Source organism: Emydura macquarii, unplaced genomic scaffold (assembly GCF_026122565.2).
Source record: "Emydura macquarii macquarii isolate MOO-44397 ecotype Brisbane River unplaced genomic scaffold, CSIRO-AGI_Emac_v2 contig_1253, whole genome shotgun sequence".
Classification (NCBI taxonomy): Eukaryota; Metazoa; Chordata; order Testudines; family Chelidae; genus Emydura; species Emydura macquarii.
Window position 1 is genome coordinate 37,803,105 of NW_027131390.1, and position 26,773 is coordinate 37,829,877.

The following is a 26,773-nucleotide window of genomic DNA, read 5'->3' on the forward strand; positions in this document are numbered from 1 at the left end:
CTGGGAGAGCCTGAAACCTGATTTTAAAAAAAAATTGTGGCCCAAGTACACTGTGACATCAGCCTGAATCTGCAGACAGCCTGAAACAATAGTTTGAGAGCTGACGTATCCCACCCATTTCAACACGCCATTAATGCAACATGCCACGTCATAGCCTAATAATGACATGTTAAAGTGACAACACTGTTAACTCTTTCCCTGCAGATCAATGCACGGAAGAAAGAAGAGCACCATTGGCGAGCTGATGTCATTGCATGCAGAGTATGGATAAAAGAAGAGAGACATTCATGGCATGATGGTGTGACATCAGTGCGTGGAATCTTGTTTTGGCAGGTTTGGGAGATTACCATTCTCTTTTTCCTAAGTAGACATCTGCAGCCAATGCTCATTTTATCTTGTGTGTTCATTTCGGCATTGGGAGCTTGGGGACAAACCCCTACCTGAAGCAATGGAATCTGTTTCAATCAGCAAATCATTTTCCTGGCACTCACCAGAGACAGCTGGGCTACCCCATCTGAAGTGTGCAAGAGAAAATGTTCACAAAGATACATAAGAACTAGGCTCTGCCAAGTGAAAATATAGTTTAAATGAGGACGAAATGTGCTTCCTGATCTCCCGGCAGAGAGACAAACCTCGCTGCAGAGATAACAAATTCCTTCCTTTGTTACACACCCCATTTCTTCTGCAAGCCCTTTGGAGCAGGAAATTATTTACTTCCAGCATCTAATGCTTCTCTCTCCTTCCCAAGAATCACAAGGGCTGCCTGCCTGCCTGCCTCAGCCAGTGGGCCAGGAGTTTAAAGGCGGGGGAGGTGCAAGAAATATCTATGCACAAGTTATTCCCACCCAACGAATCACTGTATAAAAGTCAATTATCATAAGGTATAAAGTTAATCACAAATTTAATACCTAATGATCTGGAGCTGCTGCAGTTGTACAATTTAACACACTCATACATTTTTCATTTCTAATTTACCAGTGCAGCAACTTCTGCCAAAACTTTTCCTTCCCCCTCCGGTAACTTCGATGTGTTTTTTGTTTCTCGTTAGTTCTTTAAAGAAATAGCTACATTCCTGTGGGAACCGCTCTCATCCCCCTGCTCAAAGAAAACACTCTGTTTCAAATCTCATGCCCCCACCCTGTGCAGAAAACTCATACGCTGCTTGACCTGGAAACCGCAATCTTAAATTCCATAGTAGAATAATCCCCTCCCTGCAGATTGGAGATATTAGGCACTGCTGGCCTCAGAACCGATTCATGAAGTAACAACAACAACAAAAAAGATCCTCAGCAGTAAATGTGATGCCGTGAACATTTGATACCTCCACACACGCACGCACATGCACACACAGGAAATGAACTATCATTGCTCAGGAAGAACACTGAAAGCAGGATGCGGGGAGTACAGAGCATGTCTGTTGCAGCCCTAGATCAGCAGAGGAACTTTAATGTTAAGGGGCCAGGGTATCCAACAGCTGGCAGCACTGGCAGCTTGCCAGAAGCCCAGAAGGCAGAACCAGATTCACATTAGATAGAGTGGACTATAGGGCCCTACCCACAAAAGAGTCTGTTGGGCCCAGAATGAAGGCTTCATCTTGATCCGAGCAGCCAACCCACAACACGGTGGGGCCTAAAGTTTGGTTTTCTTAAACACTATATAAATATTTCCCTGCCCGGCCCCCGATGTTTACGGGTCTTTTCAGCAAGGAAGGAATGGTGACGCTGACCCTAAGCAAAGTGCTGTCAAATGCACAGAGTAAAGCAATGGATAAAATGTAGGCCACGTCTCTACCGTGGGCATGACAGCGACACAGCTATCGCACTGTAGCTATTCCACTGCAGTGCCGTAGTGTAGACGCACACAGCAATGATGGAAGGGCATTGTCCGTCACTGTAGAAATGCCCCATTCCCGAGTGGCAGTCGCTAGGTTGACAGCAGCATTCCTCCGTCCGTCTAGCTGCATCTACACCAGGGGTTAGGCTGGCCAAGCTGCAGTGCTCCGCATCCACAATTAGATTGTGGATTTTTCAATCTAAGTTTTAACTGTAGTCAAGGCCAGAGAGAAGACTTTTGGCTCACTGCTTTCAGTGCTAACAATCAGAAAGGTCACCTGGAAGGAGTGTGATTCAACACTGCAAGGCAGAGATGTGATAACTGACTTGGCTGAGTCCCTTTAAAGAGAAGGCTGCGAGCCTCAGTGGAGAATGTCCTGACTTATATTCAGCCCACCTGCCTCCCATTGGCCACCCCGAGATATTAACACATGCAAACTTGGCAGACACCTGGCACAAACGAGAAGATTCCCCAAATTCACAAAAGCAAACTGAGAAATGAAGGGGGATCCATTCAGCAGAAAACATTTGGATCCCACCGGCCTTGCATTTCACCTCCAGCAGCAGGCGCGCCTCATTCTTCAGTTGGAGACAAAACCCCCATGCTAACGGTACATGGATTTTTGTGCATGTTGTCAAGTTCCTTCCCATCCCCTTGCAGCTTACACCCTTTCCCAGGAAGCATCTGGGCTAACTTTTCAGCTGGATGGAGTTGCTTGTGTTATATTGGTTCACTCAACTTAGAAAACTTTTGGGGAAGCTGGATTATTTGCATTGGGATATATAGCATTGGGCTAATCCTTCCAATTCCTGCTAAACAATGCCTCCAGGACACAGACATGAATTTTCTTTCCCAGCTGGCATATAACACGCATGTTTTACTACATCCTCTTATTGTTCAAATGCACGCATCACTGGTGAAGAAAGCAGGAGAAAGCTCTCCCCCGCACTTTATTTAATCCCCCCTGTCTCCTGCACAGAGCACCAGGACAGCAAGACTCTGCAGGAACTGCTCCAAAAAACACATCTGTTTTCTGATCCTCCTTTACGACTCCATTCCCACAAATCCATTGGCATTGTTGACTGACGTGGTTGCACCAAACGGTCCCTTTGTTCTGGACGTGCACTGATTTTCTTTATCTGTCCTGAGGGCCCCTTTGTTCCATTGCCCAGGCACTTGAGGAGGCTCCGAGAACAGAGAAAAGGGGAAGTGGGTTTCTGGTATCGGCAGTTGCCGTATGGGACAAGCAGAACGAGCAACCTTCACTGAGACAGTTCTCCCTATGGAAAGGGCTCGTGCACCACGCCTGCTCAGAGGCTGCTCTAGTCCAAAAGCGCTGTGCCCTGTGCAGCACAGGGCACCCTTGGGCCCAGGAAACTAATTTCAAGCTGGTGAAAAGGTGCCACAGTTGCAGCTCTGGAAACTGAGGTGCTTTAACCAGAAAGCAGCTACAGAATGAGCCTCATTCACTGCCCCCATCAGTGAAACTCAGTTCAGACCTGGAGGGACACAGTGATATAACCTGGCTGTGTCTCTGAGGAAAGCGGCAATGGGAGAGCAAATTAACAACGGCAGCTGTGACGTTAAGGACTCCCCAGAAGCTGGGCTGTGAGCACCACATCATTAAACAGATCACTGAACGCTGTTGTAACAGGGCACGCACCTCCCAGAGGCGGGTACTGTATCACAGCCCTTTTCTTGCTCCTGGTGCCCCCCGCAGGCTGCTGGTCAACCTTGTGGGGTCTTCGGTGGCTTGGCCCTCCAGCCAATTCACCAAGCCTGAATTAAGCCCGTCCAGGGTATTACAGAGTCCAATAAATCAATGGTCTATCCACCCTCACTTGGGTCTTCAGCCCCCGCTCTGGGACCTTTAACTTCAGTCCTTTGTTCAGGCCCCAGATAAGCTCCATCCCTTTCTGGGCATTTATGCCACTGTAGCTGTGGCTGCTGGTGGGACATGGGCCCACCCACTACGCTGGGTTCCAGCCCAGGGACCCTACGCACAGCAGCCACGTACGGCTTGACGCAATTCATCTCCCTGGGCCTCCTCAACTTCACCCTCAGCTCAGGGTTAAGGCTCTTTGGTCCTCTCCCCCTGCAAACCCAGCTTTGCTAAATGCTGCTGGAGAACAGACACTGGCTATCCTTCCAGACTCATGGCCAGAGCAGAGCAGAACCCCCTCCTCAGGCCTCTGGGCCTATCTCAGCCTGCTGGGCCGTGATTGGCTGTCGTTAGTCCATCTAGCCCTTGGAGGACTAGGTCTCGGTGGTTTCCAAAATGGCTGCCCAGAGAGTCCTCTCTAGGCACATCTGGAGGATCCAGTTTCACTGCTCCATTCACTGCATTCTGGGGCGGGTGTGTTTTAGGACCTCAGGGCCCCCTGGAGAGAGCCGTGGGGGCCAGGTACCCCCATCACAGGCATCAGATGGGAACGCTGGTCAATCTGGAGCAGGGCCAAATTCAAACCTGAGCCCAAGAGGTGAAAGGCCCTATGTCCCCATGCCAGCCCCCAGAACACCACCTCTGACCCAAGACACATTCAAACCAAGAGCCCAGGAGTATCCCTGATCCCTAACTCCCTGCATCCCTGATCCCTAACTCATCCTGTCTCTTCAGCAGTGGCACGGGGCTGGCTGCCTCCTGAGTGCCCCCTGGCAGCCAGAGGTCACACTGCGGCACCTTGCCTCAGTTTCCCCTCTTGGCTCCTCAATAAACTCAAAGACACACCCAAAGTTAGTTAAAACACTCCCTCCTGGGATCCAATTTATTGAGTCTTCTGGGTACACACTGGCCATCCAGGCCTCAGCCCCGCTTCGGTGTCTCTCTCTGCTTCAGTAGGGAGTCTCCAGCTCTCTTTCCCAGGGCTGGGTCCAAATTCAACAGTCACTCCCAGGCTTTATCTGGCTGCAGTTCAGCCTCTTGGCTTTCACTTCTCAACTCCCCTGGTGTCAGGGTCTTCCCTGCAGGAGCCCCTCTCACTCCCTGCTGCAATTTCCTGCACTTCCCTCCTTCACTACAGCTTCCTGCTGCCTTTTATAGGGGAATCAGCTGTTCTCTATCCAGCTGTTAATGAGGCACAGGTGGGCTAGAGCAGTTCCTTCAGTAATCAGGGTCGGCTGGCCCCAGGCTTCCACCCCTTCGGGGCAAGCCACCCCATTACAGAAAGATAGAGGAAATACTGAGAACATGATATGCTCCTCCAGCCCTGCTTTTCCTTTAGCAGCTGCCACCTCATGTACCTCAACCATCTTGCTGGCCAGACACCACCCAAATGCAGGTGGTCTGTGACGGGTTCTGGCAGCTCTTGGGACTGAACAGGGTCCATCCCATGCCCTCGTCCTTTCTTCACAAATAGGACCAGGGAGGGGGAAGGACAAAGAAACTTAACAAGGGGCTGCTGCTGCATGGACAGAACGCGTTCAGGAGGAAAGTCAAAAATGGAGAGCTGCTTGCCTGGTGCCCGCAGAGATTGGAGACAAAGAAGCTGCCTGTTCCGACCAAGCAATGCACAGAAATGTCGATGTGCAACTTCAAAACCAAGAGTGTATGTGTAAAATGGAAGGGCCCTTTTCCACTGGCTAAGCAGCTGGTGTGTTGTGACCATTCCTCCCACAGCTGATCACTATTGTCTCTGCGTTTCCCTGTGCTCCCCTGTCCATCCTCACCAGCCGCTTTTTGTCTTAGACTGTAAGATCTCTGAGGAGGGGACTATGTGTTTGAACAGCCCCTTGCACAATGGGGCTTTGGTCTGTGATTGGACGCTACTACAAAACAATAATCATCACAGTAACCTGCCATGGTGAACAGGTTCTTTGCCCTTGGGAAAATTTGGATGAAGAGCCAAGGTGCTAAAAAAATGGACTTTGTGATGGTCTCAGAACGTTCCTGGGACAAAAAAGGGACAGCATCAGCAAATCAAAACAGACAGTGGATTGGGGGAAATGAGAATGACTCCCCTTACCACTAAGCATTGGGGCAGGGAGAAGCTGGATACATGGGGCCCAAAGCTGAACCAATCCCGGCCTTTGGCAAATCCAGACTCTGATGGATGTGGGTTTGCCCAGCTTTATATCAAACAATCCCCCCTCCACATCCCACCCACAGGGATGGTTTGCTGTTCCAAATGGAAACTCAAACTCTCCATTTCCCAATCTACCACCTGTCCCCATATGCCCTTGACAGGGAAAATCCTTGGAGTCTGTGGAAGTCCATGGAAAGTCCCAGATGCACAGAAGGCCTCCATTTGGTGTCCGTGTGATGGCCTCTACAACACCTTCTCCCCAACACCCCCAGGGAGGTTGGGGTGGGTAAGTCCAGGGGACTACACACCCCCACTGTACAGCTGCCACCACCGCAGCAATTACTGGAAAATGGCTCTGTGCCATGTGGACTCCATTTCCCCGCCCCAGCTTGCAGAGGGCACCTGTGCCAAGCTAGGGACTCAGGCTGTACAAGGGCAAGGAACCAGCTCCTAGAAAGGGCATTTTTCAACTTTCTACACAACTCAGAGGGCTTGTTTCTCACATGCCAGATGCACCCGAGCCCTGGCAACATTTGTCCAGTTCTCTAGTGCAAACAATTTCAAGCATCTAATGATAAATGATATTCTGCACTCTCATCTCCCTGCCCTCCGTGTCTACCTGCTCCCTACACACAGGCAGAGAAGACTTGATAGGGGCTTGCCTCCTAAGATAAATATAGTCAATACCAAAGATGAGGCTTTCCTCACGTCCCATAATTCATCAAGCAGCCAAAGGGAATTTTCTCAAATTAAAAAAAAAAACAAAAACATAAAAAACAACCTCCAACACTATCAGGCAGAGACCAAGGACGGAAAATTTCAACCCAAACACTTTGCAGAGTTACGAACAGACAGAAGCACAGGGGCTATAATGGGAACCTTTGTGCAGCTCTAGCTTCAGCATTAGTGGGTGTGATTAGCTGCCCATATCAATGCGATGGCTGAGGAAATGTTTCAAGTCGTTTAAACGATCCTTCCTCCTCAATTCTGATTGGCTGAAACAGTATCATGTGATTCCAAACGGTTTGGTGCTATGGTCTGACAAATCAGGCCGCAGATTGCTGCACATACGACGTACTTTAAAGGCTTCCCCAACCACACACTCCAGTAAATCACTGTACCATGCAGCAGCACCCTAATGGCCAAGAGCTATTTCAGACCAAGGGAGGGACTAGTTACAGAAGGGAGGGTAGCCTACCAGAGAATGCTCTGCTGCAGGCCCTTTGTCTTTGACATGTAGGAAGCGCCGGCGTGGGCAACTCTGCTGACTGAGCTGCCGCTCTATGGCCCAGGGAGATAAATGTCTAGCCGGTAAACAGGCCGTAAGGATTTAAAAGCCAAAAACACCACCTTAATCTCTCCCTGGACACTACAAAGCAGGCAGTGCAGCCACATGCACTGGTGACATGCTGCCACTGAGACGCACCCTGAAGCAACCCTACAGAATGCCCTGGTTCCAGCTTCCAGACTGACGTACGGTATAGCCTTGTGCGCAGCAGACTGCACTGATCCTGGTTGAAAGGGAGAATGGCATGAAAGAAAGAAACGAAAGAAACAGTCGCAGCCTCTTCGCCAGGCCCAGATAGGTAGTAGCTGCGGGTCCAACAGCATCTCGGGAGCACAACCCGTAAGTCACAAACGTCAGCCCAGCCTCAGTTAAATGGGAAGAGCTCCCCCTTGCCATCTCTCCTGGGCACGTCCTCCAGCCCAGTAGCAGCACGTCAGTTTTACCCAAATGGAGCGTCTGCCTGTTAGCCACCAGCCGTGCCCTAGTCTCCCCCAGTAAATAGCAAGGCATTCAGCAGCACCAGCCGGGTCGCCTAAATAAAAGTCTGGAGTTGCAAAAGCACCAACAGTTAATAATTCCATTGGCATTAACTGGGAGCCATGGGTGCTCTGCACTCTGGAAATCAGGCCACTAACTCTAAGGGGCTAAATGCAGATTTATGCACTCAGCTTTCTGTCCTCCTCCGGCACTTCTATAGCCCCCATTACTGTAGTATCTGAGCACCTCACAATCTATATTTATCTTTACACATCCCTGTGAGGCAGGAGAGTGCTATTATCCACACTTTATAGAGGGGAAACTGAGGCATAGAGAAACTAAGGGTACATCTACACTGCAGTTAAACAACCATGACTGGCCCATGTCAGCTGACTCAGACTCATGGGGGCTCTGGCTATGGGGCTGTAAAATTGCAGTGTAGCCGTTCAGGCTGGAGCCCACGCTCTGGGGCCCTGGCTTCTCTAACGTGCACAAACTTCAGTTCTGGCCTGCTAGCTCACAGAATACGAAAGCTAGAGATTAAAGCCTTCTACTGTCTGCAGATGCTTTTGTAGAGCATAATGCTTTCCCTTTCTAGCTATAAAACCTCTTGAGACAGTGACACTGAAGTCAGATTGGAAATGAAGTGGGGCAGAAAAAAGCAAGTTGATCACTCAGAATTATGCATTTTAAGGTCTAATATCTCATAACCCACCATAGGTTAAGAAAAAGGCTTCTAGAAAGCTAGGTATCTCTGCATCCTGATGGCAAATAGTATTTATTTCCAATTCCACTGATCCACGAGCTATTGGACTGAAAACTGCCACTGATCTTTAAAGCTACCACTGCTTTTTCATTTTTTTGCACTGGTTCAGAACTTAATAAATTAAATCCTGCACCAGGAACCAGTTCAAATTTTGATCCCTCTCCTATATCAGGAAGAAAGGCCAGGAAAATTCTAACTTGAGTATGACTCATGTAGTGTAAATAAATGTTAAGGCTGATGCAGTCCCTCACCGACACATTCCTGGCTTCTGTTGCTTTAAAAACAAAGCTTAAGTAGCATTAATTATATATGGTGTTTCACTGCATTAACCTATTCAGTTATAGTCATTTCTGTGCATGTGATATAGGTGTGAGCAAGTGTGAACAGGATCAGAGAACAGAGTGAAGTTTCAGTACTTGGAATTATGATAGCAGTGCCCTCAGATCTCCCTGCAAGCCTCGTTCTGCCTCAAGGACTCTCTCCATCTCAGATGATGTCAACACCGCAATTTCCTAAACAGATTACCCAGAATGGAGAATCAAACCATGATGCAAATAAGCAAACATCTCCCACTGCAGAACAGCTATCACTTGCTGAAGATCTAAAGCTATAGCCAGCCTCTTTAGGCAAGCTGATCAAAATGTGGGCCACAGGCCAAGACAGAAAGTGCAGTCACCACCTTCATTCTTAATATGGCAATGAGGCCCACAAAGACTACAAATCCCAGCATCCAATGCTTCATCTGGATCTGTGCAGTCTCAGCTTGTATTAACATGGAGCATGGTTATCTTCACGGGTGATTCCTCCTCATTAAGTCTAAGCAGAAATTAGGTGCAACTTTTGTCCTGTTTGGCAAGTGACCGATATGGGCCTCACCTGGCTACATTTCTGGACCCCTTGCCTTTATACAAATTACAATTGCTATCGTGACTCTCACTGTAAGATACCGAAGTCCTTTTGATGTGAAGGGCACACTATACTGCTGTATGGAGACTAGGGTAATAATTTGATACAGGAATCTGGCAGGGGACTAAAGGCCTTTATCTGCATAAAGGACAACACAAGATGCTCTTTTGTGTGCGTGCAACATCAATTAAGTTCTTGCTGGTTTACAAGGCATTTGGCTTTGCTGGAAACAAAACGAGGGAAATGCATAATCCTCTGCTGAGAACCTATTTTAAGTCACTCCTCAGCTCAGAGAGATTTCTAACAACATCTACTGCTGACAGGCTCAACACAGAGATAACTAAATAGACAAAATTGCGCTGGTTGGCTCGTGTTCATCTCACTAGCTTCAAGCATTAAAAAAGACCTGTGAGCTGCAGGAACTCGGCAGGGAATTGTGGTCTGTGCAGGAGAGGAAGAAAAAGCAAGAGATTACAAATCCCCGATCACGTCAAGGATCAGGTGCTGGAAAGGAAGGTGGGGGGGTGTGTGCTCTGCCTGTAATGAAACATCTGTCAGTAGTCACAGCGGCTTTGACTTTAAATCAAGGAAATGACATTACTCTGTAATTCCAAAGCTGCTGCAGCCAGCCATAGATGGTTACGTTTCCAGAGAAGCTGTATAGAAGAGGAAGGAAGAGGAAGCAGCTGTGTGTGAGTAACTCCCAGGGAGAGACAAAATCTAGTTTGTGGATGGGACCATGCCATCTTAGAAAAATCATGTTCTAGCCTAGCTGTGAACTTAGGTTGGCGCATGGTTTTTGAATCCTGTTTGAATACTGTATGGTCCCATTCACACTAGTTGGTCAAATCAAGTTTGACATGCATCTGGCCATGGCTGAGTCTACACTGTGTTTAGACATCTCTCTGTAAGCTACTGTGCAGAAGAGAGAATAAAATATAAAAGTACGTTAGTTCACATAAAATATATAATTGGTGATGCATATGTTGAAAGAATTTGCATGGACCTCTTTTGAGTCAGAGTTAAGGTTGGCATTGTAGGATGAACTTTGATAAGCAAATACTGTCATTAAGCAAATGTCTGATCTGTTAGGCTAACAGAATAGTCACATAAAATTACCTTTAATCTCATTCCCTTTCTGTCCAGGCTTAGATATTTTTAAAATGGTAATAAACTTGTTACATACTTAGTATAAGATTCATAGCAACCGCAGCTGCAACCTTAACAATAAGCTAACTCATTTTTTTGTGGGGGAGAAATATGGAAAGAGATTTCAATTTAGCCTCTTAGCATTATCAGTAAATTATAAAGTAAGCAGTGAGCTTCTTGGTAACTCTCACACTGGAAGTGAAAAGATTTTCGAAAAGCCCATAGGCAAGGAAGTTCTTAGTAATTCATTTCACCAATCTCAAAAGACCACTGGAATAGAGAACAGCTTCTCAGTGTAGCAAAACCCCACCCTGGCCCAGTTCTAACTTCATGCCCACAATCGTGTTAGCCCACTGAAGTCTGTGGATCGATCTAAATGTAACAGAATGGAATTTGGCCCCCTACATGGTATGTACTTACTGAACGCCAATATAAAAGGTTACAAACTAAACACATGTCTCTGGTATTTAGGGAATGCCAATCATCAGAACATCTAGGCACTGACAAAAGAAAACATTGTGCTAAACTGGACGCTGTCTGATCTCTGTAAAAGGAGACACAGAACAAATGGGAAGAGTGTGATTGGTACGAAGTGATTAATACAAGGGGGGGAAAACCAAACCTTCCTTTGGAACGTTATTTTCTCTGTCACAAATCATGAATGGGAGCATTCTGAAAGAGCTCTGCAGCAAATACCCTTCCCAATGTCAGCTCTCTCACACAATCCCTTTGCAAAATAACCTTGGTGCGCCTCCCTTTCTGCAGCTACAGTTCTAGGGCACTTGTTCTCAACCAGGGGTACGTGTACCCCTGGGTATGCAGAGGTCTTCCAGCAGGTACATCAATTCATCTAGACATTTGCCTAGTTTTACAGCAGGCTACATAAAAAGCACTAGCAAAGTCAGTACAAACTAAAATTTCATAAAGACAATGACTTGTTTATACAGCTCTATATACTATACACTGAGATGTAAATACAATATTTGTATTCCAATTGATTTATAATTATAAGGTTACAAATGAGAAAAAGCAATTTTTCAGTAATAGCATGCTGTGAAACTTTTGTATTTTTATGTCTGATTTTGTAAGCAAGTAGTTTTTCAGTGAGGTGAAACTTGGGGGCACGCAAGAGAAATCAGACTCCTGAAAGAGGTACAGTCGTCAGGAAAGGTTGACAGCCCCTGTTCTCGGAGTACGTTAGCAATCAACACAAATAGCTACAGTGTACAGCAACGTGTGTTGCATGAAAGGACAAGATAACGCACAATGTTAGGCTCCACATAGAGAATCAATAGTGAGCGTTTCAAGTAATCTGACTTTTTAATTGGCAGAGATTTCATTCCGTTGCCAGTGCACTGCTATCCCTGGCATTTATTTTATCTAGGTCAAGCCATTACTTTTACTCTTAATCTGCATTAATTTTTAATTTGATCTGTAACGCGGATTTTTAGTAAGTGACTCTAACTCAGGAATTTTTCCATTACTGCTACCATAAACCAGACTCTATTAAACTTCCCATTCATCTCTGAACACAAAGAACACAGTGAAAAGATAAGTAATAAAGTCAAACTACCTTTTCCCCTTAAATAGAAGGCAGGGTTTCTGAAATGATGCATCATCGTCCTGTTGCCTCTGGAGACATTAGCTAACTCCGTTAACAAATAAAATGAGCTAGCTGGTCTCATGTTACTAACGACCACGCAGCTTGGCATGACTAGCAGTCTCAGGCCAAGATACAACCAAGACTGAGACAGCACAGAGTATTGCAAGTCAGCATCTAGAGACACTGACAGAGCTGTTTTTGGGGGGAAGCATGCCAGGAGGCTGTCCAGTGGGCCAGCTTCACATTATTAACGCCTCACTTCCACAAGCACCAAGTTCATTACAAGGCATTGCACAAAACAGAGGCAAACTCATGTTGGCCTGTACAGCTTCCCACTGCTAACACTAGACAGCTCTCCGATAGGCAACTTCCAGGGAACTGAGCAGCGGAAGCCCTCCAATGAGAGAGCTATTACTGCTTTCATCCAAAAATGCAGCTTTGCATATAGTCATCCTCTCGCACAAATCTCTCTCAGCTAAATGCATACTGTCCAGTTGCCAACAAATCCGCAGAAGGCGACTGCTCAAGACAAACATAATCAGCTTGCCAATTGAATTCTCAACCAGGAACATTACAGTTCCCAGCCATAAAAGCCTGCGACCTTGTAGGCGCAATCTCTCAAAGCTCCAGGTCAGCAGGCAAGATTTGAACAGACACTCACAATGCAGGACGGGTAAATATGATGTGAATTCCATTTTGTCTAAAGGAGAAAGGTAAAAGCACTTTCCCCTCTGCCTGTTGCTGTTTTAGATGAATATGAAGAAGGCAAAGGTAAGCACTCTTCATGGTTGAAGTGCTGTGCCTTGTCAATGTAAAATCAGATATGAATATTTCAGTAGGTGTCTTACCATTTAAGGTCATACTGCCACAGAAGTCTCTGAAATTGATCAATCTTAGAAACCTTTAAAAAAACCAAACAGTAAAAAGTGAGACAAAAACCTTTAATGAGTTTAGAATTTTTACTTTTCCTGTTGCAATTAAGCTACAAAATGGATTTAATCTGGGCAAAGACCAACTCCTCAAAACTATTCAGTATCCTAAGGATTTTGCCATAACGTGTTAATGTCATCAGACAGTTGAACAGAGCTACACTGAGCTGAGCTCATTTTTTACAAGAAGTGCTCTAGTTATACACAGCACCCTAACAGTCATTATTAGAACAGGCTAAGAAAATATCCTCTCTCACTATTAAATTTCAGGCAGTTTTCCAAACCCTCTTCCTCTTACATATAAGATCTGAAACACTTGGTGGGAGGCAGGCTAACAAATTCACAGTAATCAAAGGAGATATGCCCTAATATAGAAGAGTTACATATTCTGCGTGAGAGAAAGACTTGCAGGGCATTTACTCTGCCTCATTGGAGTGCGTGGCCTGGACTACATGAGTGTGACCTCTGACCGCTGCACTTTCCTGACCAGTGGAATTCACAAAGAGAAGTGCTTCTGCTAGGTGATTGCATGTGCACCCTTTCCTTGCTTGGGTGGAGATGGAATTTAATAACCCACTGAGTAACTTATACGTGGAATGACAAGGTGGGGGAGGTAATATCTGTTACTGGACCAACTTCTGCGGGTGAGAGACACAAGCTTTCAAGCTACACAGAGGTCTTCTTCAGGTCTAGGGTCTTCTTTGTGTGTGGAATGGCATTACTGCCCGTTGCTTTGTCACTAATCTCTAGAAAAGTACCAGATGTTTAATGTATTTTAACACAGTTTGATTTAATAATGTCACTTTGCAACTTATTCCATATCTGCAGCTGGGTGATATGGATCTACACAGCTTTGCTGCTTGCTCAGTCTTCTGATTTTAGGACTGTATCTTCTACATATTTTGTTATTACCTGTCCAGTATTTCCAGTTATATCAGGGGCTGTGCAAGCAGACGTATTAGTATAATGTTTGAGCCGCCTACACTTGATTACATAGTTCTTATCCCCGCAAGCATTGCTTTCTGAGTCTCTCATCCATGAACAATTTTGTCACTGCATATTGTCAGCTTGTTGTCATGCTACAGAACTCTTCCCTAAGACCACATCAAAGTCTCCTTGTCTCCAGTAGAAATGTGCTAAGCCCTTTCCCCAGTCTTCATAACAACACACAGCATACTTCTGCACCTAAATCACCCGGGATGTCCTGCAGGACACTCAATCCGGGCAATAATACTGGGGACTTCACAACTGAACCCTGCATTCCAGATGAAATGTAACCAGTGCTCCCATATGTACTATACTAAACATCTTCCCCTTCTTCTGATGCACCCTTGGTTAAGATAGCCTGCTCCTCTGTTTACCTTTGTTAGTCACAGCCCCATGCTAGACTGACAGGCAAGGATTTCCACAGTTCTGGTATAACTGCCACATTCCCTTCCAGGCCAGCATGCTGCACGCCGATCACATTTAGTGTATGCTCTGCCTTTACTCTCACCCACCACTCAATCTGGTTGCAATGCCCCTTATTTGTTGCCCCTCCAGTTCTGCTACAAGCAACAAATTCCAGCATCACCCACTCTCCTATTCTCACCCACCACAGGTCTTTCCATCTCTCGGATCTACAATTCTATGAGAGTCTCAGTACACTTCATGTCTCTAGCCACTCTCCCTCATGAGCCACTTTTCTATCCAAGGAGCTATTTTACCCTCATTTACTCCTTGTCTCTGTATTTCAACCAATAGCTTTTTATGTAGAACCTATTCCAGGGTCCTTGAAAAAATGGGAGTGTATAGAACCCATTGCATTTCCCCTGGCTACCTTAGCGATTAAAGCTTCAGAAAACTCCCAGCTGAAATCCAAGCAGACCATCATGCTGGTCATGATATTAGCTCCACAAACCTTGCCAAACGTCTAGTACTGCTTGTCGCAGCACATGGGCTATTGATTTATTTGGAAAGTTGTATCGTCCACTCTTGCAGCCCGAGAGTAAATACAGACTGCGGTTGACAGCAAGGGAAGAGAGAGGGATGAGAACTTACAGTGTTGTTTGAATCAGAAGCATCAGCATGAAACAGTAAAGCTGGCAATGGATCTCTTTCAAAGCAGAAACAATGTAATAGAGCTGGCTAGTTTTAAATGTATTTATTCTCAAACAGGTGCATGGAGTTACACGTAAATCCCTAGGCATCACACACCAGGCTAAACTAAGAATAACAGTGACTAATCTATTGTTTTACTATGCTCAGTGTTCACTCATTGATGCCACATGCTGCGTCAGTGGCAGGTGATGCCTCTTGCCCTGGATAGCAGAGAGATGTCCGACATCAGAGATGGAGCTGCCTTCGAAAAGAGCCAGCCCGTGGCACAATGTGCAATTAAAAAGAAAATGTTACAGGGCAATCTCCTGACGGTACAGATCTGTGAGCAGTGTGAAAGCGCCTCTGTGCCAAGCAAATCAGCAGAGCTGTTACACAGGCAGCACTTTCATTGTGCATTGTATTAAATACCAGGTGGGAAGTTGAGAATTCCAGGCTGCAATACAAAGTTTTCCATTTTAACAAAGGAAAAACTATTCGTCCTCAAAAGGAAGCCTCCAAAACAGGAGCCCAGCTGATAATGCGGTCTATAAAAAGAACAGCCACACAGCTGCTCAGTGGGACAGCAACATAAGTTTAAACTTGTTCAGTCTCTGCTGAAAAGCTGGAGGAGAGGTTCCTGAGTCAAGTTTATAAAAGTTCAGGAAAACTGCTCACACTTTGTGCTACTGATTTCTTCCTACCACCTCAGAGATAACCAAATGGAGATAATGATGCATTTCCTGACAAGGGACACAACATCTCCAGAAGGATTAAAGATAGTTCTAAAAACCCTAAGCAGAATCTGATTGGGACAGGTCAGCTTCTCTAAAAGAGCCTCTAACCCAGGATTGCCAACATCTGGAAATGTACGGACAGTCAGTTAAAAAAAAGTACAATTTTAACACTGTCTGTAGATCCGTAAATAAATGAAAATGTCTGTGAAATTGGGTAGAAATAAAACATATTGTATTTTGACATTGATTATCATCATTCAGAATCACTTCTTGTATCATCAAACTGCACTGATCATGACTTTTTCAATTCCTGTTTTCTATTGTTGCACACGCCCAAAGAATCCAATTGATCAATTAACTTTAGCTAAAACAATTGTGTAATTCTAAATTCCTGTGTAAAGAATATCACAAGTGAGTACACACTTTTGTGACATTATTGTATTGTTTATGGTATTTTTAGTGATGTCAGTAAAGAAAATCAACTTCAGATCTTCATGTCAGTAAAAACTTAAATGTAAGACTGGCAACCCTGCTCTTACTTCTCCAACCTACTAGAATTCTGAGGGAGTCAACACACTAATGGGCAAAGGAGAACAGGTAGCAGAATGTATCTGAATGTTCTAAAAGTCATTGAAAAAGTTCCCCATGAAAGACTGTTACAGGAACTTAGTAGTCATGAGGAAAGTGACAATGTACTGCCACGGAATGAACACTGGTTAGGAGCAGAGCAGGTCAAAAAACTGGGAGGTTTTCTGCAGAAATTTTGGAATTTTTGCCTGAAATTCAAATACCAAAAAACGTTAGCCAAAATGTAACCTAGTTTGATTTGGAAATGCTGCCACAGCGCCCTGTACTTCCATTTTTCCACAGGCTTGACTCTCTGGCGCATCATGTAGGATGAAGTAAGATCGCACTCTCCCCTCCTGAAGAGTCGGTGCATCGTAATCCGGCTAGTGAGCCTGGCCTGTGGACGAGAATGGGATTTGAGGCAAGCAAACTACAACCCCTATGAGGCACCAGGGCAACATTTTGTGTGTGTGTGTGTGTGTGTGTGTGAGTGAGAGAGAGAGAGAGAGAGAGTGTGAGTGAGAGAGAGAAGTTTTCCAGGGAAAACAGACACTTTAAAAAAAAAAAAAATCATTGTGTCAAACTCAATTGTCTATCAAAAACAGTTTGATGTGAAATTTTTGACCAACCGTAGTTAAGAGATAGAAAACAGATATTAAATGAAATGAAATGGATCACTCTTTAGTATGCAAGGGTGTTAAAGATACACATGCTAAAATGGGCTCAATTTAACATATTTATTAGTGATCTGGAAAAAGGGTGAGGAAGGAGGTGAAAATGTCCAGGTAACGCAAAATTATGTCATTAGAGAGAGGATTGTGAGGAATTTCAGAATGGCCTAATGAAGCTAAATGACTGCAGAAGACAGCAGCAGATTATATTAATGGAAGGCAAGTGCAAGGCAATGCATAATGGAAGGAAAAATCTCTGCTACTGTGCTCTACTCATCCATAGGTTTTAAATGAACCATAACCACACAAGAGAAAGACCTGGGCATCATTGGAGACAGCTCAGCTTACAACTTTGTTGTTTTGATCACTGTTATGAGTTCGATTGTATTAGGAAAAATACACAGAACAGCCCTGAAAATATTATATGCTCTTACAAAGCCCAGTGATGCATTCTCACTACGAATACTATGTTCAGTTCCAGTCACCACCTACCTAACAGGGTAATGCAGAAATAAAAAGGATTCAAAGAAAGGCAAAGAAAATTATTAAGTGCATGAAAAGACTTTATATGGGGAATGATTAAGAAGATGACGACTTTTTTTTTCAGTAGAAGACAAAATAGAAGTTCCTTGAAAGAGGCATGTAAAATAATTAGAATAGGGCACCCCTATTAATACAAGACAAAGAGGACATCCTAATGAAATTAAATGGCAACAACAAATTTAAAACAGGTTAAAAGAAATATTTTCACACAATGCATAATTAACTTACGGAACTCAATGCCACCAGATATTACTAAGGCAAAGAATATAATGCGATTCAGAAGAGGATGGTGCATTTCTCTGATTAGTAAAAATATGAAGCCATATGTGCTCAGTTAAGCATTCAGATGGATGTCAACCCCCATCTTCAAGGAATAAATCAGCCACTAACTTCTAGGGATTAGGAAGAAATTTCTATCTTTTCCAGGTCATCGCAGAATGTCCAGTACAGAGTTATGTGGACCTTTTCTGAAGCAGCTGGTACTGGTCCCCATCAGAGCCAGAATACTGGGTTATATGGGCCACTGGTCTGATCAGGTGTGGGCATTCCTATGTTCCTCATAAAATGCAGGAGGAAAAAGTATACTGAATATTGAACAAAGAGAATAGAAGGAAGAGCAAGCAGGAAAGAAATCCTTCTGTACTTTGCTTTGGATGCCGTCTCTAACCGAGCATCTTATCAAGGAACCGAAATCAATGAAGAGGAAAGCAGCATCTCCCACAAGAATATCAAGAGCTGCACATGTCCAAGCAGAATGGACAGAGCAAAGGAGGCCTCAGCTGTCTTTCTTCCTACCTAGACAGCCCACCTCCAAGGCTACACACCTGGGGTATACATTAAAGCTGCTCAGGATTTTTTTTTAATTATTATTTTTCTGCCAAAAGAAATTGATGAAAAAGGAAACATCAGGCAAGCATTTCGGGTTTACTGAAACTTTTGCCCTAAGAAAGTGACCTTTTTTCCAGCTTTAGCTTGCCCCAAAAGTAAAATTTTTCATTTTTTATGAAAAAAAAATGAAACATTTAATCAAAAATGGCCATTTCCTGCTGAAATTTTTTATTTGATTAATAAGCTATTTTTTGTTGGAAAAAAGTTCCAAACAAAACATTTCAAACAGTTCCAGTTTAAAATTGTATTAAATGAAGAAACTCAGGTGAATGTGACTCTAGCAGTTTGAAAATGAAGCAATCAAAAGCCAGGAAATACCAAAGGAAAGGTTTCCATAGCAACAATGACTCTGCCATGCTGAACATCCAAGAGATTTCATGGAAGACCCCATAACACACATGCAATTGGCTGAGTTACCGCCATTACTAGCTGACCATTCATTTTGGCATTCCCACACCTCAGAGTGTGTCAGTTTGTAACAATGAAACTAAAGAGACACTTGGTTAGATTAAGGCAAGACAGACAATGGAAAGTTAAAGAAAAATAACCGGCAGAGAGAAACGAAAACATTGACTCCTCTCCTGACATCACCACATTCTTATTGTAACCCTTCTGCCAGACCAAGTCGGCAGCAGCAAGGGCCGGGTTCTATATCTAGGGGTCCCTGTAAATGATACAACACCAAACTGGCTCGAGCCCCCACCCAGTCACCTGGGAAATTACACACTATCCCCTGGGCGCCCTCCAAAGGGCAATACTTCCCCTCTCGCAAGCACAGAGTCTGAGTGTAGAAAGAAACCTTTTAATAGCAAAACAGAGATAACACCGCACTAGTTTGGGAAACAGTGCAAACAGAGTTCATGAACTCAATGAGCCCAAACCCATCCCAGAGTACAGGGCGTGTCCTGCGCCTCTCCCTTCCTTCTTGCCCCTGTACTGACCGTCGTAGTTGCAATATCCACCTCTGAGGTGTGGCTCCGCCCCGTATGCCGCACCAGTCCAACACAGGCCTGTCCAGGCCCCCTCTGCTGCCGTCTCCTATCGCCTGTGGGCCTCACTGAGTCCCCCACTGTTGGCAACGACCACGCCGATCTCCCACCAACTGCGGGCACCAACCGCACCTGGCTCCCACCAACCACTGGCCGGGCTGGCACCAACTGTGCCGGCCCTTCCGCCGACCGCCGGCCGCCCTGGGCTGGCACCGACCGTGCCGGCCCCTCCGCCGGCCGCCGGCCGCCCTGGGCTGGCACCGACCGTGCCGGCCCCTCCGCCGACCGCCCTGGGCTGGCACCGACTGTGCCGGCCCCTCCGCCGACCGCCCTGGGCTGGCACCGACTGTGCCGGCCCCTCCGCCGACCGCCCTGGGCTGGCACCGACTGTGCCGGCCCCTCCGCCGACCGCCCTGGGCTGGCACCGACTGTGCCGGCCCCTCCGCCGACCGCCCTGGGCTGGCACCGACTGTGCCGACCCCCCTTGTTGACTGGGCTGGCACCGACTGTGCTAGCCTCCCACCAGAGTTGCCTGTTGCCCACTCAGTTCTGTTAGTGGTCAGGCAAAGTTCAGCTCTTAGTGATTTCAGCTCCTAATGATTTCAGCCCTTAGTGATTTCAGCTCATAGGTAAACCTTCTGCTGTCATACAGGAAATGTCCCTGCTTTCAAGAGACAAAAGACTCCAAGGTGAATCATTAAATCTACCTTTTAACAATGGGAGGTGAGAGTCACTCCCTGCCTTGGGCAGCCCTTTCGCTTGGCCCCTGCAATCCCAATAGGAGACTCCTCTACCTCCCCCTTTTCCAGGCTGAAACATCGGCCTGCCACCCTTGGGGAGCTCTGCCTAGTTTAGGGTGAAGTGTTCTATCATAACAGACTAAACACAGTTTTGCTGACATCTGTTCATACAATTGAAGGACAACATTTCATTATCCCAGCAGTTAACACAAAAGTGGTTTGTAACCCAAACGCAGCCCTGCTAACCATTTCCCATTATGCTCCGCACCTAGGTAAATTATGCTAAGTACTTAATTGTACTCATGCAGATACAAAGCCCATGCAAATAATGTGCCCCCCTTTACTCCGACACTCAGACCTTGCTTACATCATATTGCCACAGTGTGCACCGTTCATAGATCCATAGACTTAAAGGCCAGACGTGACCATCCTGATCCTCTAGTTTGACCTCCTGCACCGTGCAGGCCTCAAAACCTCATCCTCCCACTCCTGTCATATGCTCCTTGCTTCTGGCTGATTTACTGAAGTCCTCAAACTTTGATTTAAAGACTTCAAGTCAGAGAATCCACCATTTACTCTAGTTCAAACCAGCAAGTGATCTGTGCCCCAGGTTGCAGAGGAAAGGGGGGGAAAAACCCCAGGGTGTCCGCCAATCTGACCCGGGTGAAAATTCCCTCCTGACCCAAATATGGCAATCAGTTGGGCCCAGAGCATATGGGCAAAACCCACCAGTCAGACACAGCTGGGAAAGAATTCTCTGCAGTAACTCAGAGCCCTCCCTCATCTAGAGTCATTGGAGATATAGGCCATGTGCCATTGTAGGTAATCTCATCATATCCATCCCCTCCATAAACTCATGAGGCTCAGTGTTGTAGCCAGTTAAGTACTTTGCTCCCACTAATCACCTTGGAAGGCTGTTCCAGAATGTCATTCCTCTAATGGTCAGAAACCGCCGTCTAATTTCAAGCCTAAACTTACTGATGGCCAATTGATATCCATTTGTTCTAATGCTAACGTTAGCCCTTAACTTAAATAACTCCTCTCCATCCCTGGTGTTTATCCCTCTGATGTATTTATAAAGAGCAATCATATCTCCTCTCAGCCTTCATTTTCTTAGCTTAGACAAGCCAAGCTCCTTAAGTCTTCTCTCATAAAGTAGGTTCTCTGTTCCTCTGATCATGCTAATAGTCCTTCTCTGCACCTGTTCCAGTTTGAATTCATCTTTCTCTTAAACATGAAAGACCAGAATTACACACAGTATTCCAGATGAGGTCTCACCAGCGCCATGTATAATGGTAATGATACTTTCCTGTCTCTACGGGAAATACCTTGCCAGATGCATGCTAGGATTGGATTAGCCTTTTTCACAGCAACATCACATTGCCAGTTCAGTCATCCTGTGATCAATCAATACACCAGATCTTCCTCCTCCTCTGTTGCTTCCAACTGATATGTCTCCAGCTTATAACAAAAGTTCTTCTTGTTAGTACCTAAGTCCCTTGCACTTTGCACTATTAAATTTCATTCTGTTTCTATTACTCCAGTTTTTGAGGTCATCCAAATCTTCTTGTATGATATTCTGCTCCTCCTCCACATTGGCAATACCTCTCAACTTTGTGTCACCCACAGATTTTATTAGCACACTCCCACTTTTTGTGCCCAAGTCATTAATGAAAACATTAATAAGATTATACCCGAAATTGACCCTTCAGGATCTGCACTAGTAACCCTCCCTCCACCTGACAGTTCATCTTTCAGCATGACCTGTTGTAGTCTCCCCTTTAAACAGTTTCTTACCCACCTTTCGATTCTCATATTAATCCTCTTTTCTCCTATTTAACTAATAATTTCCCCTGTGGAATCATATCACATGCTTTACTGAAATCCAGGTAGATTACACCTACTGCATTTCCTTTGTCTAGGAAACAGGTTATCTTCTCAAAGAAAGAGATCAGGTTTCTGGCATGATCTACCTTTTGTAAAAACATGTTGTTTTTTCCCCCCAGTTACTTTTACCTCTATGTCCTTAACTATTCTCTCTTTCAAAAATTTTTCTAAAGACCTTGCACACAATTGAGGTAAAACTAACAGACCTGCAGTTTCCCAGGTCACTTTTTTCCCTTTCTTAAATATAAATATTATATTAGCAATTCTCCAGTCATATAGTATGACCCCCAAGTTTATGGATTCATTAAAAATCCTTGCTATTGGGCTTGCAATTTCATGTGCCAATTCCTTCAGTATTTTTGGATGGAGATTAAACGGAGGGCCCAGATAAACTGTTTGAATTTGGCTTCCACTTCGTATGCGGTAGTTTCTACTTCCATATTCTTGTTCTCATTAGTCACCCTGCCATTGGCTGCCAGCTCCTCATTACACTTATTAAAAACTGAGGTAAAGTATTTGTTTAGGTGTAGGCCCATACCTAAATCATCTTTGAACTCCACCCCATCCTCAGTGCTTAGCGGTCCCACTTCCTCGTTCCTTGTTTTCTTTATCTGGCTAAAGTACCTTTTACTATTAGTTTTAATTTCCTTTGCAAGGTCCAACTCTGCTTGGCTTTTAGCAGCTCTTACTTCTTCACTACACTTTCTGACCTCTAAGAGATAGCGTTCCGTGCTGATCCCTCCCATCTTTCATTCCTTGTTGGCTTTCTACTTTCTGTTAATAACCTGTTTGAGGTGCTTGTTGACCAGTTTAGTCTGTAGCCCTTCCCTACAATTTTTTCCCTTTGCTTGGGATATAGCCTTAAGATAGTCAAGTCAACGTTGCAGAAACTTAAAATAATTTCAAGCCTCCTTTGCATTCAGATACTTAAGTTCTTCAGTCCAGTCCATTTCTCTAACTAATTCCCTTGATTTTTTTAAGTTTGCCCTTGTGAAATCAAGGACCCTAGTTGCAGACCTATTTTTGTTTACCCTACCATTTAGTTTAAACATGAATTAGCTTATGATCACTCAAACCAAAGTTGTCCTCTACAACCAGTTCTTCTATGAGGGCCTCGTTACTTACCAACATTGAATCTGAAATGGCATCACCTCTTGTTATTTTGGTGATTATTTGGTGAAGAAATCTGTCAGCTGTCACATCCAGGAATATTTGGGCCCTACTGTTATTAGTAGCACTTGTCTTCCAATCTATATTTGGGAAATTAAAGTCTCCCATAACCACACAATTCCCAGTAGTATTTATTTCATTAAAAATATTAAAGAGGTCTCTATCCATGTCCAAGTCGGTCTCTAGCCATATCCAAATCTGTAGCACACCCCAAGTTCTATCGCATGTGGAGCCTCTGTTACCTTTCTTCCCCAAAGCAATGGTGACCCAAACAGAAATGCTGCATTGAAACACCAATACAGAGAACATCTAGAGAATTAGGAAACTACAATACTGGAGAGGTCACCATTAAACATCACTATTTATCGGCGTCTGAGATACTTTAATAAGAAGCCTAGACAGCATCACCGATGTGTAGTAACTGTGGACAAATGCTGACTGTTTCAATTGCTATCATTCTATGTATTTCTGTTATCCTATAGACCTTAGATAGGATTTTCATACTACAAATGTGCAAAAATTGTAAATTTAAACAAGTTGTGGTTGGTGTTTGTTTCTGTGGGTGCAAATTAGTCTGGAGAATAGCCTTCAGTAAGGATGAGTCATCTGGAAAGTTTGTCCACTCATCAGTCCTTTTATTCAGAAATGTAACCTGTGCATGAAAAAGTGCCTGGCGGTTCTGCTCAAGAGGGAACATATTTCTTCCACCCTCACATATTGATTTTGCTTGAACGTTTAAAAAAAAATCACCTTTGGGCTGAGAATAAGCCTGGAAAATTTCAACTGGAAAGATAGCTGATGACAAAGTTAGGCGCATGTGAAGAAGGGCTATAATCGCAATCTGACTGTAACCTATATAGACTGTAATCTATATAGTTAGCTATAGGCTTACTAGCACAATCTGTAATGTAACAGGCTATACATGTTTTTAATTTTATTTGAAAAGAAAATGAGTTAAAAATATTTTGCAGAGTCACATGGAATGCATGGGGGGGGGCTGGGAGGCGCGGATTTCTAACTTAATATTCTGTATGTAGGTCAGATATCAGCCATTCAGGTTCACATTAGATTCAGTGGAACCACTGGTGCGTCTTAAAAATCAAGCTTTAAAGTACTCTTCAGGGAAAGTGGGAAGTGTTCCAGGAAGTTTGATCTCTCCAACTTGGAGAGCACAGAGCAGTAATTCAGCTCAGATCAAATGCACGCTATGTATTTGTGTTGAGCGGAATGATCACCCATTTCTGCTGCTTCACCATGGGGGATATTCCATCTGGAGAACACAGGTTATCGCAGAGGGGAGGTTCTCTAGCCACAGAGAGCAAGATGGCAACACACCTGAGGTTACTTCCAGCTGCGTCTCTGCAGGGACAAGAGGAGGAAAGGAGGGAAGGAAAGGAGGGCTGATGAAAATGCTGAATAGTCCTTTTAAGGTGGGATGGAAGGGTAGGAAGGATGTGCAGCGGAAAGGCCACTGGAGTGGAAGTCCAGAGACTTGGGTTCGATTCCCAGCTCAACCACAGACCTCGTGCAAGTCACTTGATCTCCCCTACTGCTTGGTTCTGCACTGTATGATAGGGGTGCACTTCCCTCACGGGGAGCTGTGGCGCTGAAATCTACGAATGATTGTGCGATGCCCAGATAGCACGGGGGATGCATAGCAAGATACAGAACTTTGGCCACCAGGGGTAGGAGAGGGGAGACTATTGGGTGCCACCTGTCCATTGGACTTCAGTGGTGCTGGGGAGTTGATCACTGGTGCTGCCGGAGGAGGCTGTCCCCAGCACAGATCCTGCAATGGCATTGGCAGACAGAAGACCAACAGAGGAAGGGGGCATGGATGCTGTCAGGGATGAGCTGCCTGAGCCAATGAACAGCATGCAGTTAGTACCTGCCAGAAATGGGAGCTGGGGAAAGGGAAATCCCCAGGGGACAGGACAGCCCCAGCTAGCACAAGCGCTTTGACTCAGCCCGCTGCCTGGCTGGATCAGGGTACAGTGTGCGGGGGCAGATGGACCCTCCTGATTCAATGGGTGAACTATTCTGTAGTCACTGGGGGCACCGACCAGCCGTATCTGCACCCCAGCCCTGATCCCGGCTTGGCCCAGCGTGGAGGGGAGGGCTGGGTGTGGGCTAGAGAGAGCAGCCCGTGCCGTTGAGCTGCTTCCTGCTCCTGGCAGGCTGTGTCGCAGTGCCACTCACATTCGGCCCCCTTGGTTTCCTGATTTTTGTGGGTGCAACTGAACCCCGCTAATGCTGCCCCTGGATCAAAACCTGCAGAGCCAGGATGGCTCCGGAGATGCACAGGAGCCAACGCCACCTGGGAACAGGCTGGGGAAGAGGCTCTCTCTGCTCTTCTCCCGGGCCCCTGTGTATTGCCAGCATTCTAAGCAGGTGGCATGAACCCAGGAATCCTGCGGTGGAGCTCAATTCCACAACAGTCGGCACAGTGGCGCAAGAGCCGGCATGCAGCAAGACATATGGGGAGGGAGAAGAAACCTTCCCTGTGATCTGCTGAACCGAGCCTTCCCATCTGACAAGTTCAGCTGTGCATTTTGCTGCCTCTAATAAACAGGAGCCAGCTGTTTATTGACAATTACAGAGCCTGGACAGAAAGGAGGGGCTGTGGAGCTGGGGGACAGCAGCCTATTCACCGGGCATGTGTGTTCTGACTGAGTGTCACTGAGAAACCTTCATTTTCCAGGCCTCATCTCGCGGAACAAGAGCTAATCGTGGTGTCACCCCAACAACGTTTTGGACAAGCCAACCTGGGGTGGGACAGCAGTAATACCTCAAGACCACCTCCTCATTGGTGCTAGAAAAGCAACAGACGTCTTTTGACTTTACGAGCTAAATAAAGGCTGCAAAATCTCTTCAGTGCAGAGTCAGACCTGGGCATGAGTAACCAGGCACTGAATGGAGGGAGGATGGAAGCGTTGGTTGAGGCAAAACAAGCTAATAAACAACAGCTTTAATTTAGGGACCGTCAAACGTGACGAGAAACCCTGGATCCCAATGACAAATTGAAAGGGGCCTGAGGGCCAAGTCTAACTAGCATAGTCCTTACCGCAGTTAAATGCACACAGCCTTAGTCACATCTGGACTGTGATCCTCACAAAGGCCAAACGGGAGCTGCTTGTGGCAGCATGATTCACGTAGCCCACTTCACCCTGCCAGATGGCAGCCACCGATCCCAGCTAGTCCAGAGGACACAACTGGGATTCCATCTTAAAATACAAGAGGACAGGAAGGAGGAGAGGGCATTTCCTCAATGCTTCCCATTCCAGACACCGTTCTCATTAAGGGGGATTCCACTGCACGCCTGCATCCAGGAGGGAACATATGTACCCCCAAATCACTTCCATGGCAGGGAGATAATCAGTGGCAGAGTAAACCCCTAATTCCAATGACACCTCTATTGTATAGAGTCAGACACATTACCAATAAGCCTCTCCCTTTACTGCAGAAATGGCAGCCAGCCAATAGACATAGCAAGGAACTGTGAGCTCTGAACTCACGACCCATTGCTGGGGCA

The 26,773-nt window shown here is 45.5% G+C and overlaps 1 protein-coding gene across 2 annotated transcripts in view; it reads right to left on the minus strand.

Annotated features, from left to right (window-relative positions):
- MID2 (midline 2) overlaps positions 1-26,773 on the minus strand; it is a 246,607-nt gene that overhangs the window by 180,394 nt on the left and 39,440 nt on the right. The gene's annotated exons all lie outside the window — the stretch shown is intronic.